We start from the raw sequence: 22498 nt of genomic DNA on the forward strand, positions 1-22498 counted from the left end.
AAACATTCATATTAGCACCATGATAAGTAACACTAACTAAACAAAATCGTTGAAAAAATATATTTTGTTGCACTGAGGAGACAGTTCAAGGGGTGGGGACACACTTTGCTAGCAGAAGGCCCAGGTTTAATTCGGGCACCACAAGGTCCTCAGAGCACCACCAGGAGTGACCCCAGAACATGGAGCCAGGTGGAAACATCCCCAAACAGCATCACCCAACGCCTTCCAGAAAATAACAAGCATATAAAATAAACACTGTCTTTAACAAATTCAAAATGCATTGCAAAGCTAGAAGTACAAGCCCAAACCATAAAACTCTAAGAACGCAAGAGGAATAAACCTCTACAGTTTGGCAACGGTTTCTTCTCCACGACAGTAAAACAAAAGAAAAATAGATCAATTGGACTTCACAAAAATAAAAGCGCTCATGTGTCAAAGGACACCATCCGGAGAATAAAAAGAAACCCACAGAATGGGAGAAAATATTTATAAATCAATCTTCTGGCAAGAAACCTGGATTACCAACAGATGGACACTAGAATGGGCTAAAGGCTTTCAATAGACATTTCTCAAAGAGGAAATCCCATTTGCTACTAGAAACACAAAAAGATGCTCCATATCATTTGTCATTAGGAAGTGCAAACCGCAGGAAGACCCCACTCTGGAGCCGCCAAAGTAACCCTACACCGACAGCCACGCCAGGGTCCCAAATCCAGCCGCTCTGGGAAACGGTTCGGTGGAGAGTCGGGACGTTAGTGCCTCCTTCTCAGACGGCAGCTCAGTCCTGAGACACAGACCCCGGCGAAGCGAGCGTGTCTGGGACACCGAAACCTGCGCCCCGTTGTCAGAACATGTTCCTTATAACAGCCAGTGGCCGAAACAAATCTTGCAACTGATGAGCGGGCTGTGAAGGAGGACAGATCCAGCAGGATTCTCCAGCCCTGAAGCGAGCTGCAGGGGTCCACGGGGAGCCTGCAAACACCATGTGCCAGGTGAACAGCAAGCCACGGAGTGGTTGGTCCTGCCCACGTGAGGGGGCTCAGTCAAGAAGTAAATCCAGGGGCCGAGCCATAGCGCAGTGGGAAAGGTGTTTGCCTTGCATGCAGCTGACCCAGGTTCGATCCCCGGCATCCCACAGGGTCTCCAAGCACTGCCAGGAATAATTCCTGAGAGCAGAGCCAGGAGTAGCCCCTGAGCACTGCCAGGTGTGGCGTCCCAAACAGAAAAGAAAGAAATCCATGCACTGAGAGACATTTGGTTTCCAACCACGCTGCCGAGACTCGTCACTGGGCAGAGTGTCCCCTTTAGGTCCTAAAGAGGCAGATCTGCCAAGGTAGGCGAGTGGCTGTGCAGGCTCGGAATGGGGTGAATGGGGCATGGGGGATCGTTGGGGGCTGCAGTGAGTCGCCCAGAACCACCTTGCAGAGCTGGTACTGCGGCAGTCTCTCCTGGGGCGCGCTGTGAAGTTCCCCAGGTGTGTTTACCCGCCACCCAGAGAGCAAAGAAAGACAGAGGAGGGTCGGCCCTCTCCCCAGGCCGAATAAGCAGCGTTTGAAATACTGAGCTGTGCCCGGGCGGGGTGACACAGGGCATGTTTAGATCCTAAGTTCAGAGGCAAGTTCTGGCGTTTTGTACACATGGAACTAAAAACACCCAGGAAGGTTAGCGGAGAAGGTCCCTGCAGGTCGCTCCTCGCTCTCCTAAGGCAAGGATTCTGGAACTTCGGGGTATTCAGACCCGGGAAAAAGCCAGCCTCGAGTGGAGACCAACAATGGGCACCTGCTCTGCACCCCACAAGGCGGCCCGGCCCTCGGGAAACAGAGAGGTCCCCTCCCTACATGCAAGGGTTCTTAGGACCTCCCTGATGCTGATAAGCTGTAGAGTCGGGGTTGTGCGGGTGAGGACGGGGTGTTGGCGGGGGTGGGTTCACATTCTCAGACAGGCGGCATTTTTTTTTTTTCACTGCCTCATAATAAATCTTCCCACCAAGCTCACCAGCATTCGGGAAAGATTCAACTGTGAACGCTAGTAAGCAGGTGGTGCTGGATGCAGGGCCAGCCTCTGGAAGATGTGGGTTCATCGTTTCTGCCCCCCACCACCCCAGAATAAATGCTTCCCAGGGCACACAGCTGGAGACCTGCTGGAGGGTCTTCACTCAGCCCCGTTTCTGAGCAGAACGCTAAGCCGTAGACCACTCAAGTCCTCTCCGACCCTGAACCTCCAGGCTCAGCACGCTCGGAGGAGGATGGCTGGCCCCCCACAGACCCCCCTCCTCCAACTGGCCCCGTCTCTAACAGGTGGTCATCTTCACCCACTGAGAACCTCCCCTCCCACCCCAACTTCCGTTTCCAGTACTCAAGAGCAACTCGCATCCTCCATCTCTGGGGGCAGGACACTGGAGGCTCAGCGGCTGTCTGGCCGGGAAGCATCTCAGAGGAAACGGCCAAGAAAGCTGGCTGCATTCTAAGCAACGACTGCAACCAATTTGCTCGGCTGGCAAAGAAGAGAGGCGAATTGAGTGCAATGCGAAAATCTCGACTGGAACTGGAAATACTTTATTTCCAGTAGGTGGTAAGCAGTGGGGGGTGGGGGAGAATGTCTCCTTCAAAAAAAAAAAAACTTTAAAAAAATAAAAGAAAGGAAAGAACACATTCATGAGGCAATCGGAACAGTCCAGCTGCAGAGCAAATGGTTTCGCAAATGGGAAAACAAATACCCAAGGGGCAGGGTCATGGGTCAGAGGTCAGAGGTAGAGACCAGGAGCAAGGGAGGGGTCGGCTGGGCAGCCACGTCTTCTGGCCCGCAGTCCCACGCTATCTAGCTTCCCCAGAACAAAGACTGGGCTGTGGCAGGGAGACACGCTACAGGCCCGGAGTGTGTGCGCCGCATGAGGGAGCCCCGGGCCCACCCCCGGCACTGCACACAGTCGCCGAAGTCAGGTCAGAGCCAAGGTGGGCACCTGGAGGCCTCCTGCCATGGCCTGTCCCATGTGGAAGTCTCAGGAAGCAAACTCTGCTCTGCCTTTGGTCCTGGGCGATGGCTCCAGGGTACCACAGCCCTCATCCGTGGCGTGTTGGCAAAGCGGGGAGGAGGGCTGGCGGGCGGGCCTAGGGGCTGCAGCCCTGCCGGGGCTGGGCCCGTGGCCCCTCCTGTGGCCGCAGACTCCCCACTTGTGTCTACCACGCTCCTCTGGCCCCAGCCCTCCCGCGACGGCTGCGCCCAGGCACACACACAGTCCACAGGTCACTGCCCCCTGCTCAGCCCCGGCCAGAGCCACCAAGTCCTGCAGCACTCGAGCCCCACGAGTCTGTCTATCCACCACCACCGCCAATCTGGGAAACAGAGGTCTGACGCCACAGAGAGTCGGCCCCAGATGATGTCATCTGAGAGAAAGGGAGCAGGGCTGGGTCAGACCGTCGTCGGCATTCAACTTCCACAGACTCTGTAAACAGCAAGTCTACAGGACAGGGAGGCTGCAAAGAGCAGCTCCTCTCCCGCGGGCAGATCCCGGCCTCACACCCAGAGCCCCGCAGGCCCAGGGAAGGGGACACCCTACTCACCTCGGGCAGCTGCTTTACAAAATAATAGAATAGAATAAAGAGCTGTGATTTACAAAGTTGTTGATAGCTGAGTTTTAGGGATACAATATTTCAACCCCAGTCCCACCACCGGTGTCCACTTCCGTCCACCAGTGCTCCCAGATTCCCTCCCCACCCCACCCTGTCCCCTGACAGGCACGTTATGAAGTTGCAGCTTGGATCTTCTGCTTCCAGTGCTGCCGAGTCTGCGTTTTGGATCAAAGCCTGGACCACTCTCCCATCTCACAGCATAACCAAAGCCCCGACCCCGTCAAGCCAGTACTGCCCATTTTCTTCTCCCTCCCCTCGCCCCCACTCTTGATTCTTCCCTCTCTGTCCTTCTCCTCTCTAAACACTGGGGTCACCACAACTTTCAAAGGGTTTTGCCTCACTTCCTTCCAGTCAGCCCCACTCTGTCCCCTGGGAAGTTTGCCCTCCTCCCATTTCTGATCGTCCCAAAACACTGATGATCCAGGAAGACAGTGGAGTATATTTAAGTCATCCCGTTATAGCTTTGGGGTGCTTTTAGACGATAATACTTTCCAGACAATGTTTTCAATTATTGTTTAATTTCCAGTAAAATAAAACTGAACCTCTTGCACATGTAGATTGTTTCCCCCCACCACCACCACCAAAAAAAAAAAAAGTTGTTTTATATTAAATTAACTACAAGACTCCCCTGAATAACTACAAAACACATCTGCAAAAAGTTTATGGCCTGGAATTCGTTTGAATCTTCCAAGCTCTCTCTCTTCCTTCTCTCTCTCTCTCTCTCTCTCTCTCTCTCTCTCTCTCTCTCTCTCTCTCTCTCTCTCTCTCTCTCTCTCTCTCTCTCTCTCTCCCTCCCTCCCTCCCTCCCTCCCTCAAGGCATTAAATAAATACAACCTGGAAAAAACACACATTGAACAGTTAAACCCCATAGACAGAAATGGCAAATACCAGAAAGGAACCCACAATGTTCTCTTAACGTGCATTAAACCGACAAAGAGTGTTTAGGGTAAATCATGGTAATATGAAACATAAAGTTTTGGGCACACAATATTTTAATTCATTTACATTGAAGGTGCCTGCAATCCACATTTTTACTAAAAGAACTTATTAGCATTCACTTGAGACTCTTGGAAATGGGATGTGATTCTGAAAATAAAGTCTGATTTTCTATCACTAAATGACTTAACATTTATTTTATAAAAGCAATATACTAACTATGCCTTTAGAACATTCCACCCGCGTGAGAATCATTCAGCTATTTGCAGCATTTCTTTTTCTTGGTGGAAAAGGTATTCAGGCTTGGGAATCACCTCAAATTCTTTTTACACCTAAACAAGCTAGGCATAAAAACAGATGAAAGGGTCGAAAGCCTCAAGACTAAGAGGGCAAACAAGCACAATTCTTCATTTCTGTGGCATGATCGTTCTCACCGTTTGATACACGAAAGGCCTCTATTTATACAATCCGCAGCAGCTAAAACTGCAAACCATCTCATTTAGGACATGAAAGGGGAAAAAAGCATTTGCCCATCAAAGGTAAATGAATTCATATTTACCAATCATCAAATAAGACATCAAAAAGGACATCGTTATAAGTCTCCTCTGTTTATAAAACTCATCAAATAAATTTGTTTTTGGTGAGCCGGGGGGTGGAAGGAGGGTGGGTTGGGACCTCCCAAGCAGTGCTCAGGAGGTCCAGGGAGGAGCTCCTAGGAAAGTCTTGGCCAACTAGGCAAGAAGTTCAAGGCAAGGGCCACAGATGCCAAGCTGCATGGGCCCTGAGGTGCTGGGGGATTGCCCTGGACAGCTGGGCAGTGCTGGGGCCTCCAGGGACACTCAGTGGTGGCTAGGGGCCTCCTGGGCCATGTCCGGTGGGGTTCAGAGGCCTCCAGGGCTGTACTTGGTGGTGTTTCCGGGGCATCTGGTGCCACAGACCCAGCCAGGGTAGACCACATGCCAGCAAGTGCCTTAATCCCCAGACTATCTCTTTGACCTCAGGTTTGCTCTTTAAGTGCCCTGACCCAGTGGGCTCTTTATCTTCCAATATCTGTACTCACCCGGGTGATGGCCAACCGCCTCCTTCCTGGCTCCCCACCCCCACGGAAAGTTCTCTTTTGCCCCTTTCCTGTCCAAGTCCAGCGAGCTGCTGTGCACTTGGCACTACACCCAATATTACATGGCCCTGAATAGAGGCACGTGTGATTTTACACCCAGACAAGAGCGGTGCCTAGAACCCTAGCCTACCTCAGGAGTCTGGGTCCCAGCGAAGGATCATGAGCCAAATATTCTTACTCAGCAAAATCAGGGGCGGGAAGGGAAGGCCGGCAAGCGATGAGACGTCTCTGTCATGATGGCCAGAGCAGAGGGCAGTTCTCCATCCCCCTCTCTACCTGCGTGTCCCTCCGTTGCTCTCTGGGGAACCAATCCCTGCCCATCCACCAGTAGAGAGAGGCCCAACCAGCAGAAAAGACTCTTGGATTCTTCCAGAAGGTTGGGTAAGAGAACTTTCCAGAACGCTCCCGAGAAAACATGCTTATTGGTTATCCTGAAGGGGCCAGGCGCTGTCTGGAAAGCAATCTCTTGGGGCTTAATCACCAATAAGACAACATCTCCCTGATTCTGAAATATGAGCGTCACTGGGTATTTGTGAGCTATAAGCCTGCACAGGCGAGAATCCATGCTCACTGCTCTTCAGGGATGTGCTGGGGTATGTTGGGGCGGGGGGTCCCTCCTTCATCTCCAAACTTCCTCTACACACACACTCACATGCACGCTCACATGCATTCACATGCACATGTACACTCACATGCATGCTCACACACTCACATGCACTCATACACACTCACATGCAAGTTCACATACATGCTCATATACACATATACAAGCTCATGCTCACATACATTCACATGCATGCACATGCACACTCACATGCACGCTCACACACATGCAAGTTCATACATGCTCACATGCACACGCACATGCATGCTCATATGCATTCACATGCACATGCATGCTCATATGCACACTCACACACATGCTCATATGCATGATCACAGGCAAGTTCACATGCATGTTCATTTTCACATATGCTCACAAGCACACTCATATGCACACTCACACTCACATACATTGATATGCACACTCACATCCATTCTCACATGACACTCACATGCGCACTCATGCATGCACATACACTCACATGCACATTCACATACACTCACATGCATTCACATCCATGTTCATATGCACCCTCACATGCACACTCATGCCACCAGAAAGTTACATTTAACACTACAATCACCAATAAAGAGTAACACTGAGTTTTATTCCAGATACTAATGATTTATTTGCTTAAAAGCCTATGAATCGGTACACAGGGCTGCTTTCAGCAGCTTCCTCCATCCATGCCCAGCCGCTGGGGAATGCTTTCAGGGTGACTGGCAAGCTCTAAAGAGGCCGCATTTGAACATTATCCTGCAGAGCAATTTCTAAAAGCCTCAGGAACTCTAGAATTCTTAAACCAGGGTTCCAATTTTTTTTCCCTCTTTCCTTCACTGAGTAAATTAAAGAGATCTTGTATGCCAGGGGTGGAAAATGGTGTTTCAGTATTGAGTGAGGGCAAATAGGCTCCCAAATTAGAAATCAGAACAAAGTAAACCATGAATAGATCAGATAATGGGTCGCTGCCTTTTACTTAAGGAGAACTAAAGACAGCCCAGCTGTCTTCTCCTCGGACAGCCTCAAGCGCTCTCTCCCCTTCTTCAACTGGAAACGGGACGCGCAGAATTCATGTGGCTTGAACCAGCTCCAAGTGGCAGCGCTTCCTCAAGTGCGGACGCCACGAGAGGTCCTGCAGTAGGCACGTGAGGGGCTGGCGTGGGACAAGCCCTCCAGACAAGGCCTGCGATGCTTCTCCAGTCAGCCACACACACCAACTCTGCCTACAAAGTGCTTTTCTGCAACCAGACCCCCTTTACTTCCGCCATCGTAGAGGTGAAGCTTATGGAACGAAGGCAGGAAAGAGATACAGTAAATGGGGACCAAGAAGGCAGTCTGAGAGGCCAGAGCATTAGTCCAGCAGTCAGGGTGCTCAATGGCCAATCCAGGTTTGATTCTCAGCACCCCACCCTGAGCACAAAGCCAGGAGTAAGCCCTGAGCACTGCCAGGTGTGACCCCAAAACCAAAATGAGAAAAGAAACTGCATCCAGATACCTCTCCCGAGAGAGCTGATGGGCATAAGCGCTGCTCACTGTCACTATGATCAGGGAAATGCAAATCAAAGCAAAAATGACATATCTCTCACACTAGTAAGAAGGGCATAAATCACAAAGATTAACCAGTATGAGTAAGGCTGTGAGGGGAATGGAATTCTCATTCACTGTTGGTGGGAATATCTGGCCTAACCTCTCTGGAAAATAGTTTGGGTATCTCTCAAAAAAGAGTAGAGCTCCCATATGATTCAATGATTCCAACTCTTGGCCTTTATTCCCCCAAACACAAAACCAGTGATTTGAAAAGATATATGTGCACCTATATTCATCACAGCACTTAGTATAACCATGATATGGAAACAACCCAACCATCCAAGGAGAGGTGAGTGGATAAAGAAATGATGGCAGACATGCACAATGGAGTACTATGCAATTGTACACGATGAAATCTTCCATTCACTGCAAAGTGGATGGAGGTGGAAGGTGTCATTTTAAGTAAAATTATCCGGAAGGAGAAGGACAAATACCAAAAATCTCATACATCTGTGGCACACAGAGAAAGAAATCAAGGAAACAGACAATATGGAATGATAGCAAGCCCTAAACCCTGATGACAGAAAAGAGAACGTTGGGGTAAGAGGATGGAAGTGGGGGGAAACAGAGAGGTAGACTGGAAGTGACATTGGAATATTGGTGTAGAGGAGGTGAGGTCAGGTGTCTGCATATACAATAATACAGTATTTAATAATAATATAGTATTTAATACAATAAATATTAACAATATTGTAACCAAGTTACCTAAACTATAATAATTTTGAGAGTCAATTTCATTGTTACCAATTATAGCAACATGTTATTTGTAAATATACTTTCTCAGTTTGGGGGCCACACTTGGTGGTTCTCAGGGGGTTGGTGTGCGGGGGATGCGTTCAGTGGAACTGAGGGACCCTTCAGATTGGGCATCCCATATACAAAGCACTCTGCTTGCCCAGCTATCTCCCCAGTGCTGTTTATACTATTAACATTTCAACTGTTAGATTCCTATTATTAACATTAATGTTACACGCATAACACTTTAACATAGAATCCATTGTTAGAAATTCCTTTCTGACAAAGGAAAAGTCAGAGAATACAGTGAGAACCAACCCTCGTAGATGACCACTTTCATTGGTCAGCCAAGACATTCACACAAATGATCAGGGCCAGCTCTCATCAATAAGAGGCTGAAGCTTATCAACCACAGAGAATTAGACTGGATGAAACATGAGATTTCTTTCTATTCTGATGTAAATGTCAATAGGCTGTCCAGACTCTAGTGTGTTTTTATTACTGTCGTGTTTCACATTTTATATCTAAGAAAAATGTCCTTAAAGAACAGATGGGGGCAGGGGTGGGGGGAGCATGACAATGAAAATGTTCTCAAGTCTGATCTTTCAAGAGGCTTCTGATCTTTTTCCAATATATTATACCACTTTGAGAAAAGCTTTGTGTTTTTCTGGGAATGTGGTGATTTCTCCTCCACAAGAGATTCTTCTACCCACTTCAGTATTTTTTTAAATAAACCGTGACTTACCAAGTTGTTCCTAAGAGTCATTTCACACATACAATGCTCCAACACCAATCCCACCACTCGGGTAACCTTCCCTCCACCAATGTTCCCAGTTTCCCACCCACCACTCCAGCCTGCCCCCAGGCACATACAAATTTACTTCATGTCACTTGCTCCAACAAAACGGCAAGTGGCGTTATCAGAAACTAGATCATTAAAGCCAGTTTGTGGGGACAGGTGGTTCTATCTCACAGTGTTGTTAACGAAGCCATTGAGGGTTGACTAACTGGTTGGTGTCTCTGTGCCACTGTTTTTGCTTCGCTTAGCTCCATGGGTTCAATGCAACTTCTGCATCATATCTGTTCTGCTCCTACTACTGGGCCGTCAGGACTGGGAAATTTGGGGGGATCCTCAGAAGCTATAGAGCTGGGCCTGTTTATATGGTGGAAGAGGCCGAATGTGGCAGCTGCTGGGCCTAGCAGAAGGGAGGGGAGTCTGCCCACCCCATTCCAAAAAGGCCTCAGATCGTTCAGCCCATGGGTCAATCTAGCTGGGACCATTTACTGAGGTTCAGGAGCTTGGAGCTGGGCCTGTTCATACGGCAGAGGAAGTGGGGTGTCAAATCATAGTTCTTGGGCAGATTTTTGTTTGTTCATCTGCACTGGTGGCCACACCCCACTGTGCTCAGGGCTTATTCCTAGATTCAGGGAAGGGGTAAACCTCACATTTTCACACATTATGTATATGTTAGATTCGGGCCCAACCTGCTATCACTTACCAGTTATCCACTAATTGACCAATAATCCAACAGTAGACACATAAGAGTTGTTTAAAGATGGGCACCATGAGACTAACACTCAAGAACTGTAGAAATAAGTACCAGGAGGTTGACTCCATGGCTTCGAGGCTGGCCTCACGTTCCGGGGAAAGGTCAACTCAGAGAAGCGATTACCAACTACATTGTAGTCGAAGGCCATGTGGGGGAAGGGAGTTGCGGGCTGAATGAGGGCTAGAGACTGAGCATAGCGGCCACTCAACACCTTTATTGCAAACCACAACAGCTAATTAGAGAGAGAAAACAGAAGGGAATGCCTTGCCACAGTGGCAGGGTGGGGTGGGGGGGAGATGGGATTGGGGAGGGTGGGAGGGACACTGGGTTTACGGGTGGTGGAGAATGGGCACTGGTGAAGGGATGGGTTCCAAACTTTGTATGAGGGAAGTATAAGCACAAAAGTGTATAAATCTGTAACTGTACCCTCACGGTGATTCTCTAATTAAAAATAAATAAATTTAAAAAAAAAATAACAATGTGGTAAAAAAATAAATAAATAAATAAATACTATTTTAATTAAAAAAAAAAAAAAGATGGGCACCATGGTCATCACTTCTTGTTTGGTTTGGGGGCTGCCTATGGTAGTACTTCGGTGACTCCTGGCCCTAAGCTTAAACTCATCCTTTGCATGCAAACCAGTTATCTCCCTGACCCCGTCATTCTTGTCAACTCTCAAGACCAGCAAGCAGCTTTGGCCTTTGGAAGATGTGAAGTAATGTGAGTTAATGATTTACTAACAGACTTCCTAAGCCTCCTTTCAGTAACTAATCAAAACAATGTGCCATCTACCCAAACTTACTTGAATCAAACAAGAGACTTGCCACTCTTTAAGTCAGTTGAGAAGTGAGATATTAGCACAGTTAAGATTTTTAGATCATTAGTAAACTGAACCAATAAACCAGAGTTGACTAAGATTACAACGCTGACCTTCCTTGAAGCATTTTACAATTATGCGATTAAAATCTCAAGTCTCACATAGGATTCTTGAGTCTTAACTTACTACCCAACCAATATACAAATCTATTTTGAGCTTTCCTTGAGTGCAATTGAGGAAATACGAATGACAGGGAAAGAAAAGTGTCCCTTGGAGGGAGAGACAACAACGAAAAATCAACAAATGGACTACATCAAACTGAAAAAAAAAATAAATGTTTCCATGACAATGGAAACTAAGACTAAAATAAAGACACCTCACTGAACTGGAGAATGTCAGGTACATTAAATGTCTGATATCCAAGATATACAAAGTACTTACAAGCTTCAATAACAAAAAACTTGAATGCCCCCATTAAAAAAGGGGGTGGCAGGAGATGAGATGAACAGCTACTTCTTTACCAAGATATATGGCAGGCCATAGGCATGTGGAAAAGTATTCATCTTTGCTTATTGTCAGGGAAATGCAAATCAACCCGAGACATCACATCACATCATACCAGGAGAATGATATGTATCAAGAAGAGAAGAAGCAGCCAGTGTTGCCGGTGGAACCTCGTCCACCACTAGTGGGAATGTCAGCTGGCTCAGCCTCTGTGGAAGAGTTTGGAGACTCCTCATAGAAGTAAGAATGAAATCTCCATATGACACAGACATTCCACTTCTTGGCATTGACCCCCCCCAAACACAAAAACATTAATTTGAACAGATACATGCATACCTGTGTTCATTGCAGTACTTAGTGTAATAACTAAGATGTGGGGAATAAAAAATATCCAGTGACATATGACTGGAAGAAGAAGTTGTAAATATGTGTGTATGTATCTATGTGTGTGTATGTGTATGTGTGTGAGAGAGAAAGAGTATATGCATATATATCACAACATATACATGCATAGTACTCTCTCCCTCTAAAAAAAAAGATTAGATCACTGGGGCTGGAGAGATGGTACAGAGGGTAATGTACTTTGAACTACACATGGGCCCCCCAAACACTCCAGGAATGGGGCCACGAGTAGCCCCTGAGCACCACCAGTGTGGTAAAGGGAGGGGAGGGAAGTGGAGGGGAGGAGAGGGAAGGGCAGGGCAGGGTTTAATCATGCAATTCACTGTGGCATAATTGGGACTGGGGGTGAAATACTGAGCCAAATCAGTCAGAGGGAGGACAGGTACAAGAAGCCCCCCGCTCCTCTGAGGAATACAGTGAGATGAAACACAGAAAAGACGATCCTGAGCAATGCCAAGTCCTTGACCTTGGGTAGAATACTAAATACCCAGCTCCGGTGTGTGTGGGGGGGGGGCAGGAGGTGGAAGGAGGACAAAGACCAGAGTAGGTGGTGAGTGGGCCATGGTGGGGGGCTCTGGGCGCCCTAATGAGGGTGGGGAGCGAGCACTGCCTGTGTGCACCAATATTAGACTCTGCACTAAGTGCAGCACCTAACGCAATCACAATAAAAACAGTATTTAGAAAGAGTAACGTGACCCCCTTTCAAATAAAGAGCTCTATTTTTAGATCTCTTGGGTGTATTATGGGGGGGGGTGGGGGGTGTCCTTGAGCATCTCACACTGCCTGAGAAAAGCAGACTGACCATACACATGTCCCCTTGTGTCCCAAGCAAGGGAGAAACAAGAGACAGAAGCACACAAGCTGAACAACACGCACGTTCCAGATCACAGCTGGGAGGTAGAGGAGAGAGAAAACTACGATGGCGGGGGCAGGGGTGGGAGACATGCACCCCGGGCACCACACACCCGGGAGGGCCTGCACCCCGGACACTGTACACCCAGGAGGGCCTGTGCCCCGGGCACCACACACCCAGGAGGGCCTGCACCCCGGACACTGCACACCCAGGTTCTACCCACACTATCCCAGCGGGCCGGAAGCTCCATCAGGAACGCTCCCTAAGCACAGAAAGCAAGCCCTGGGCACCACCAGTGTGGCCCCAAACCAAAGCCACCCCAAAGAGACGATGAAGCAGGGTATCCCAAACTGCCGAGTCGTTCTTGAAGCACATTTTTCACAGCAGTGACAAAGAAAGACTGTATCCCCACCTGATTCTACAAAACCAAGCTTGAAAATGATTTAAAAAAAAAAACACTTCCCTAAGGTCAGATGATTCTTTATTCTAAAATCCACCAGATCATCTCTGGCAACAGTCTTCATTTGGGGGAACCCGACACGGGACTTCCCTCGGCACCCCTGGAACTCCGCCTCCGTGTGAAGCAGCATCATGGTAACCACCCCCTCAGTGCACCCATAGTGTATGCTACAACCCAACCAGAGACAGTGGCCTGACGCTCAGGGCTGACTCCTTGCTTTGTGCTCAGGGGTCACTCCTGGTGGCTTGCAGGACCACACAGGGAAGCGGGACTGGAACCCGGGTACTAGCTGAACCATCTCTGCGGGCCTCTCTAGAAGCCCTCGTCTCCCGCCTTTCTGCATCTCCGGAACTCTCCACCACAGCGGTGCCTTCCTGAGGGGGCTCCCATCATTCTTTTTTTTTTAATTGAATCACCATGACATACAGTTACAAAGTTGTCATGTTTGAGTTTCAGCCATACAATGACTGAACACCCATCCATCCACCAGGGCACATTCTCCACCACCAATGTCCCCAGTATCCCTCCCCTTTCCAGCCCTCCCCCTGCCTCCATGGCAGACAATTTCCCCCATACTCTCTCTCTACTTTGGGGCATTATGGTTTGCAATACAGACACTGAGAGGCCATCACGTTTGGTCCTTTATCTAGTTTCAGCACACATCTCCCATCCCGAGCCATCCCTCCAACCATCACTTAGTGATCCCTTCTCTATCCCAGCAGCCCTCTTCCCCGCTCATAAGGCAGGCTGCCAACCGTGGAGCAATCTTCCTGGGGGGGGGGCTCCCATCCTTCTTTTCCTATGTATCCAGGCCAGTGGCCTTCCATCCAAAGTCGGCAATGGTACTCAGATGCGAAGACTGTGCGTGTGGTGTCTGGGGCTCTCCTGACAGGGAGACATGAAAACCGTCTGAGACTGAAGAGTCGTCTGTCACCATTACCCACGCTCTGGCCTTGGAGCAGGGCCAGGACTTAACTTGTGAAACCAGCCAAGTTGCAATGCCATTTGCTGTGCTTGTTCTGATCACTGATCCAGATGAAGTTATAAGAAATGACAGTTTTCATTTTTAATTAAAAAAAAAAGTTTTGTTGTTTTGGGTCCATACCTGGCAATGCTCAGAAGTTACTTCTGGCTTTGTGCTCAGGAATTACTCCTGGCAGTGCTCGGGGAACCAAGTGGGATGTGGGGGATCAAACCCGGTTGGCCATGTGCAAGGCAAACGCCCTCCCTGCTGTACTATCTACGTGCCATCCTATCACTCTGGTCCCATTTTTAATCAAAAAAAAATTTTTACAAAATAAATAACAGATCTCCAGCCTTTGACCCAGATCTCCTAAGAGTAACATTTTATGGAAGAATAGCTCAGATCCCAACAACGACACTGGCACTGATAACATCCACCATATCAGATTCAGGCATGCCGTGTTACTGGTACTGGCCCTTATCTGTGTCTGAGTCCCGTGACAGTTCTGGGCAACTTTGTAACTTGGTCTCCATAATGGACATAAAATTGAACATTAAATATTTAATGTAACAGCTTTACTATGGGCATAGATGGCTGGCTTTGCTCACGAGCGTTTCCCAGTGTAAGCACCCCTCAAATACCCGTTTAATGTCTGTGCAAGTGTATCTGTTTATTTTACTGGAGAGAGGGCTCCCAAGCATGACCACGTGATTCTCAGCCACCAGGCTGGTGTCTCCATGCAAGCACCCGAGGATGTGGTGCTGACAGGCCCTGTGAAACGTGGGATGACCCGGGGCCACCCAGACATCCAGGGCTGCCCCCGCAATGCCCTGGGGGTCATGGAGCGCTCGGATAAGCAGGGCCCTGCACCCCTGCACCCCCTCCCCAGCTCCCTGTGTAATACATAAATCAGAATCTTCTGGATCTGGGCCCTGCAGAGACACTTTGGGTTTCTCCCGGTTCTAAGTGTTGTGAGGAACATTCCGGGCACTTTCTGTTTTCTGGGAAAACGGTGATTTCCCTTCCCCACACTGGGGTGCTCCACCCAGCTGTGACGGATCCTTTCGGACAGATGTGCAGAGGTAACATCCAAGAAGAGGCGGGCTTCTTCGGGAAAACACCCAGGATGTACTTCACATACGAGGCAGGTGCTAACAATGGGCCTCGTGCCACATCGATTTCTCTAGATAACCAGAGTCCCTTAAGAGAGGGGGATGTGTCCTCATTTCATCATTCCTGTCGATCCTCCCCTCCTGCGAGGAGGCTTTCCCGGGCCAGAAATAATCACCACCATACTGTCGGCTCGCCCTCCTTCAGGAAAGGCTGAGGACCTTCCCTGATATTTCAGCACCAATTGGGGCCTTCCCAAGCCGAGGGGCAACCCCACACACACACACTGGGCAGAGGCAGGAAGCGGGAGACCTTCTGCCCAGGGCCCCGGGGCGCGCTAAGCTCCACACGCATGGGGCAGGACGGCAGGTGTGGGCCACGAGTGGGGCTGCACACGCGCCGAGAAAAACTCCCACCAACGGGCCTCACAGTTTCTCAGAGACTATCTGGGGGTCCAGAAGAGAGCGACCCACACAAAGGGGTTGAGAATGCCCGAGGCTGCACAGCAAGCGGGGTGCAAGTCCAGCACATCTGTCTTCCCGCACGCAGGTTCTGGGCCCACTCGGACACCTTTTACATCCTGGCCTGGGGTGGTCAGAGGAACAAAGAGAAGACAGCGGCTCGAGAAACGGGCGGTGACCTGAGGGTCACAGGGTCCTAGGCATGAAAGAGGTGCCCAGAGTTTGAGGTCCAGGATTTGGGTCTGGGAGAGCTTTCTCTGTCAACGTGAGGCTGAGAGCTCCAGGCCCGTCACCGCTCCCTGCCCCCCAAGCCAGGCATGGTCTGGGCGTGCAGGCAGTCATCAGGCACCCCGCAGCACGTGAAGAGCACCCCAAAGTCAGACCAGGCTGTCTTATTCTGAGAATGGAGAGCAGATCACACAGCCAGTTGTCTGGATGTCGCTTTTATACAGAAAAATCAGTTGACAGAAGTGAGGGATGCTGAGCTGATGAATACAGAGATACGGTTTGGGGGAACAGGCAACCGAGGTTCAAGGTAACCGACCCCCACTGGCCATCAGAAATGACTCCCCGTCCGGAAACGCTTATGAATTCCTTGCTTCAATAATAAAAGAGGATTCGGCAGGAGTTTAATCTTCCTTATTGATTGGGCTAGTGGTAACACTTCTCCAATTATACCCTAAAGCACACAGAAAAAATAAATATCGAAGACAGAAAGTCCCTCCTCTTCAACTGCATCTTTTTACAGGTGGGAAAGGAGAGGTCCCAGCGGGCTGGGGAAAGTTAATTACATGTGTGCCGAGCCTGACTTTTGCACTGAATTCCACGCCTCATATTTACCATCTTTCTATCTGACATCAGTCCAAAAATGCTCATTTCACTTTCGTGCTCGGGGCTGCGGAAGAGCCTGCACAAACTGATAGCTAATATTTGCAGACCTTGTTGCATCTATTCTCCTTCCTGAAACTGGGTTCTGGCAATTACACAGAACGGACACCCTGAACATCAGGAGTCCCGAAACCTGGCACCCCTCTCCGTCCCCAGAAGCTCAGCCGGGACCATTCTTATGGAACACCCTTGCTCCCCCCGGGGCCCCTTTGCCAGACTGTGCTGCCCCCGGGGAAGATGGTGGCCGAGCTCTCTCGCCCTTCGGGACCGTTTTTCTGGAGTTGGGAGTCCAGGCCTCGAGCTGACTCTCACCTCCCTGTCTGCAGACCAGTGGGGCTCACTCTGCTTGCAGGAAATTTTCCACTTTGGTGGGAAACCGCCAAAATGTTCCCAGCGCCTCCCATGCCCACTGGCTTGCTGAGATATCTGAGAAAAACAGGTCACACATAGCCAGAGGGGCGCCCCGTCACCTCCCCAGCCTGGACCAAGACCCTGTGAACAGCCGGTCAGGCACAATGGGGGTCTCTGACCACAGGAGGGAGGATCCCGACCTTAAGGGGCAGCATAAGCATTTACAGCAAGAGAGAACACTAAGTGCTCCCTTCCTCTGGCATCAAATGCTCAGATCTCTTCTCCTCCTCCTCCGCCTCCTCCGCCTCCTTCTTTTTCCTCCTCCTCTACTTCCTCCTTTTCCTCTTTCTCCTCCTCTTCCTCCTCTTCCTTCTTCCTCCTCCTCTTCCTTTCTCCTCCTCCTCCTTTTTCTTCCTTCTCTCCTTTCTCTTTCTCCTCCTCCTCTTCCTCCTTTTCCTCTTCCTCTTTCTCCTCTTCCTCTCCCACCTCTTCCTCTTTCTTCTTCCTTTCTCCTCCTCCTCCTCCTCCTCCTCCCTGGCCCCAGCACTCCCCATTCCCACTCTGGAATCCCATGGGTGGGGGAAGGGGGAGGGGGGAGGGAGGGGCTGTGAGTGTCCACCAGCAGGAGCAGTGCAGAACCTGGCCCTGGACCTTCTGTGTCCTTCACATCAAAACAGTCAGGCTGATGCAACCAGGGCCAGAGTCCAAACTGACCCACGGTCCAGGTCACTCCCTCCTGGTGGCTCAGGCGGCCTCCAGACCACGTGGCCTGCAGAGCTGGCGGAGCATCGAGAGGGCCAGCTGGTCCCAACTGCACACAGAGCAGCCCCTGCCCTATCACAGGGAACCACCCCACGTGGCTGCCCCGCTCAGGACCACGAAGTGATGGGGGTGGGAGGTATGAGGCTCACCTGTGGGAACCCATAGAAAGTCAGAGGCCTCCGGCCCAGTCTGCCTGGCTGTCTCATCCCCCAGAAAGGGACGGGCGGGAAAGCCATGCTCTGTTCCCACACTGCCAACCTCAACACACAGCCCACACCCTCTCGGGTCCAGTTCCCCTGCCCATGCAGACAGACGCACTGTGGGAGGGACGTGAGAAGCCCTGCCTTGTCCGAGTGCTGTCACATGGAGGAAGGGTCACAAAGACCCACACAGAGAGCCAGACTTGCCCTCCTCCCGTGCCCCAGCCCCCAGGAGCCCGGGCACACCTACCAAACAGCATGTGACCAGGGGGGGCCTCATGGAAGCCATCTCCGCGGCTTGATTAAAACAGCGTCTTCCCTCCCGAGGGGTTCCTGCAGAGCTGGGGGCTGGCGGGGCCGACCGTCTCACTGCCCTGCTCCTGGCACTGAAGTTAAACACAAGGGCTGGAGCCGCCACCATGGCGATGTGGAGTTTAGACTGAAATTAAGACCATTCACGGGTAAAGGCTGGTGCCACAGTGGGGTCCCAGCAATGCGGGCAGCAGTCAAGGTCTGGGAGATGCGTGGGACAATGACCAAGAGCGCTGGCTAGGAAGGGACGTTAGCGTTCTCCTTCTACTTCAGACAGCGATGTCTGTCTTTATACCACGACGGCAAGATCACACAGAGACTTCTAGACCCCGGGCCACACCTTCAAAGTGAGGCGGGACCAAGCCAGCAGCCTCTGGGCCAGGAAAGGCAGCTGGCACCCAGACCCGAGCTGGCGAGGCGCCACGAGAGATGGAGAACTGCTCCGGGCTTCCTCCTGGGCATGCACAGAAACACGCTGAGATTTGTGGATCGAGAGGTCCCCGGGCCAGGCCAGGCCAGCTGAGATGATCCAGAATCTCTACACGATTCAAAGCCAAAGGCCGGGAACCAGGACCGGCCTGGTGGGTCCAGAATCCCAGGGAGATGCTGGTTTGCAGCCACGCTGCAATCCCTTCTTGGCTGCTGGTGGTTTTATTCATCCCTTCCCATTCTCTGCTGCAGTTACAAAGACAGGCCACGTGCCTGCTTGGCTGGGAAGCTCCGGGGAAGGCCGTCAGGTCACTGGGGCGCCTACACGCATGCTCACCAGGGATGGCACTCTCTGAGCTCGAGGGCTCGGGCACAACCTGACGGGAGCTCTCGGAGAGGGCCCTGGGGCTGTCTCACACATGTTCACCGGGGGCCACACTGCTGGCAGGCGCGCGTGCCTGTCTCCCAGTGGGGCACTCTGTGGTGGCCGTGTGCTTTGGCTGCCGTGACCATGCTGTGTGCTGGCGATGGTGCCCGTGGAGCACCAAGAGTCCCAGCCATCATGCCACAGGGACCACACTCACCACCCCGGGAGGGCACAAGGGCTCCCCCAGGGACCAGGCTCTGGGCTTCATGCTTTATTGGGGGGGATGGGAGGCGGAGGGTGGCGAGAGGGTAGTGCATGAACCCAGCCTTCTGCATTCCTTCTCGCTTTTCTTCCAAACATTGAGTTTGGCTTTGGGGCCACGGAAGAATGGGGTGATGTTAAGACACTGGGGGTTGTACAGCAGGGGCAGGTGTGGCTGGGGTTACAGGAGAAGGACAAGGCTCTTCTTGTCTGGTTTTGGCAAAGGAGGAGGCCGATGGGGTGCGAATGTAGATGGGGCTGACACGCATCGCGTGGCCTCTCTCCATTCCCCGCCAACACCGACACCCACGTGACCCAGAGGCCTGACCACACGCCCTGTAGAGCTTCATAATGGAGCCATGCTGAGGGGCCCCAGACCAGATGGTGAGCAGATCTCTGTGAGCTTCTGAGACTTGAAAAGTTCCCCTGCCCGGAGCAGGGAGGGGGGCTAGACAATCCCCTGAGATCCTTCCCACAGACAGCAGATCTGGGCAATGCTCACGCCCGGGGTTTCCCTGCAGACACACACGTCAGCCACTCCCTACTGAGTGCAGTGTCTGTTCTTCTGCAGGTCTGGCTGGCTGTTTCACCGGTGGGCTTCACCGTACAATCCGCCCAACATATAAACATGTGCGTTCAGGGCTGTTTATGTGACCAGTGGGGCTTCCAGCCAAAGGCAGAACTAATGGTTACGTTTGTGGTAAATCCAAGTTAAACGTAGATGCTACTACTAGCTGGTTTTCTGTTTTGTTTTACTTGGGGGACCACACCCAGAAGTGGCCAGTGGCTATTTCAGGCTCTGTGCTCAGGGTGCTTCCTGACAGGGCTGAGGCGGGCACGGGTGGTCTCGAGAATCAAACCCGAGCCTGGGAAGCAGCCCTCTGTACGTGGATCTTTGACTGCACTGCAGTTCAGCGCTCCTATGAAAGGCACAGCTCTCGTGACTATTCCAGCTGCAATTTAAACATCATGGGACAAAACCTGGCCAAGGTACACCGGAGATGAGGGCCAGGTCCCCTGGTGTGGCAGGAGTTGGGGGCAAACTCCAGTTCCTTCTGTGACACTCACCTCCCACTTTCCTTCTTAAACGACTTCTGCCCGCTGCTAATATCCAACCAACAGAGAAAAGGGCCTTTGTTTGTCCCAAAGCTTCCCGGCAAAATTCATCTGTCTCATTACTTGAAGAGCCAAAATAATTTTCAAAGGCCGCCGAAGGTTCGAGGGGTCCGATTTCCCTTCGCGTTCTCGTGTCCCAGAGCCAGCCTCCTCATCCAGAGAGAGACAACTCCAGGACCCCAGGTTCCCAGCAGTTTACTGACCTCAAAGTGTGTGAACAAAATGCCACTAGCTCAGACTCCCTCCTTTCCCTCAGCACATTTCTGTCGCAATAATGCATGGGGTGCCTGCAACGCACTATTTCTACAGATAAATAATAGTCAGATGAAAAACCAGAGAAACAGCAGCATATCACTACTGCCACGCTGAGCCCGTCTTTCTCCCTGCATGGAGCTCCGCGCTGAAATTCTTAAGCTTTCCTGGGCCCGTCCACCCAGGAGCAGGCTTTCCCCACCACCCAGAGGGTCCCTGGGGGGGTGACCAAAAGGACGGGCCTTTGGATCCCTTTCAGAGAGAGCTCTGGGCCTCAGAGCCTTAGATTCCCAGAACATCTTCCCTACCACCCACCCGCCTCTCGCTTAGTATGTAAGAACTCAGGAATTCACTAACTGTGGATATTTCCCCCTCCGTTCCTTTTAAAGGAGGCTTTTAAACTGATTGCCGCTGTGAACTCCTAGGAAACAGTCACCGGCTTCCAATTAAAATGCGAAGTGCTGGAAATAATGTGCGAAATGTTAAAAATGAAGGCTTTCGGCCTTGTGGACGTGCACGCGACTCCGCGGGAACCAGACGCGGGGATGGCATTGAGACGGCCGGCCGGCCTGGCCTTCCAGCTGCGTCCACTGAGAACAACTGGACGCTGCTAGAAACCTCCGGAGAGCTCATAGCTCATCCCCGAAAAACAGAAATCCTTCAGCAAGGAGGTGCCGCCCCCTTGAAAAGCCTCCAATTCTGGTTGAAAGAATGAGATATCACAGGATTCCCGCCCCCCTCCAAAAAAAAAATTTTAAATCACTTCTCTGAGTTCCTTAAAGAGAACCAGGAAAGGACAGACAGGTAGATGCAGACCAAAAGGGAGAAAGAATAACAGCTTCAAGGATTATTGGCAGTCTTAGGGGGAAAATAACCCCCAGAGTGGTGGATGCACTCTCTCTTCCTCCACAATTAACACCTGCTAGCCACCCCTGAACAGGACTCAGCCTGCCCCCTGCCCCCAATAAAAGGGAGCCTGGTTCCCCCTGTTCAGCTCTGAGGCTGCGGCTCTCCAAGCCCTCTCCCACAGTTCTCCCTCCTCCCCCTTATGCTGCAGGAGGATGAGCCGACCCTGTTCTGAAATAAATCCAGAACCGTTCCCTTTTTGTGTAGTACCAGGCGGCAAATTCGGGCTAGCTGGGAGGCTGCCAGTCCCAATGGTTCCCACACGGATCATTTGCCAAGAGGAAAGCCCGACCGGGCAGCCGCGCGCCCCCACACACTCCTGGGGCCTCTGCAGTTCTCACAGCCACACTCTGCAGCCCACATCTGGGGCCAGCAGGCTCTTGCGCGGGCGAACACCAAGCCCCTGGCGAGCTCCTAACCTACCTCCACTCCCCCCAAAAGCGCGGAAGGAGGAAAGGCGCCTTCAGAGGCGTGGGGGGTAGCAGGCTGGGGGAGAAGGGGTCGCAGGAAAGCACGCAAGGACGGATTCCTGTCATCATCCGAGGCCACGGGCAAGTCAGGGGTCGGCAGCCGGGTAACGTGGGGCAGCCGGCAGCCCCGCACCCGTCTAACGGGGGCCCCGGACGGATGCCACCGAGGCTGCAAAGGGTCCGGGGGTGAGGGAGCTCCCCATTAGCAAGCCGGCGCTGGGAAGCCCGGTACCCCGGCCGCCCGCGAGGCAGGTCCCCTTAGAGGGCGCTCGTGGGGCGATGCGCGCCTTCCAGCCCCAGAGCAGCCACCCCCGGGAGGGGAAACCAAGTGCCTGGGGCGGCGGCCGGGGAGGGCGGCGGGGCACCGGCTGCCAGGGTCGGCGACCCCTCGGGGGCCAGCCGGGCGCTCGGCCTCGGGCCTGGCGCGGGGCTGGTAGGGTTGGCAAGCCGGGTC

The 22498-nt window shown here is 51.5% G+C and overlaps 1 protein-coding gene across 1 annotated transcript in view; it reads right to left on the reverse strand.

Annotated features, from left to right (window-relative positions):
* SDC2 (syndecan 2) overlaps positions 1–22498 on the reverse strand; it is a 92629-nt gene that overhangs the window by 68986 nt on the left and 1145 nt on the right. The gene's annotated exons all lie outside the window — the stretch shown is intronic.

The sequence above is a fragment of the Sorex araneus genome, chromosome 2 (assembly GCF_027595985.1).
Source record: "Sorex araneus isolate mSorAra2 chromosome 2, mSorAra2.pri, whole genome shotgun sequence".
NCBI classification, from domain to species: Eukaryota; Metazoa; Chordata; class Mammalia; order Eulipotyphla; family Soricidae; genus Sorex; species Sorex araneus.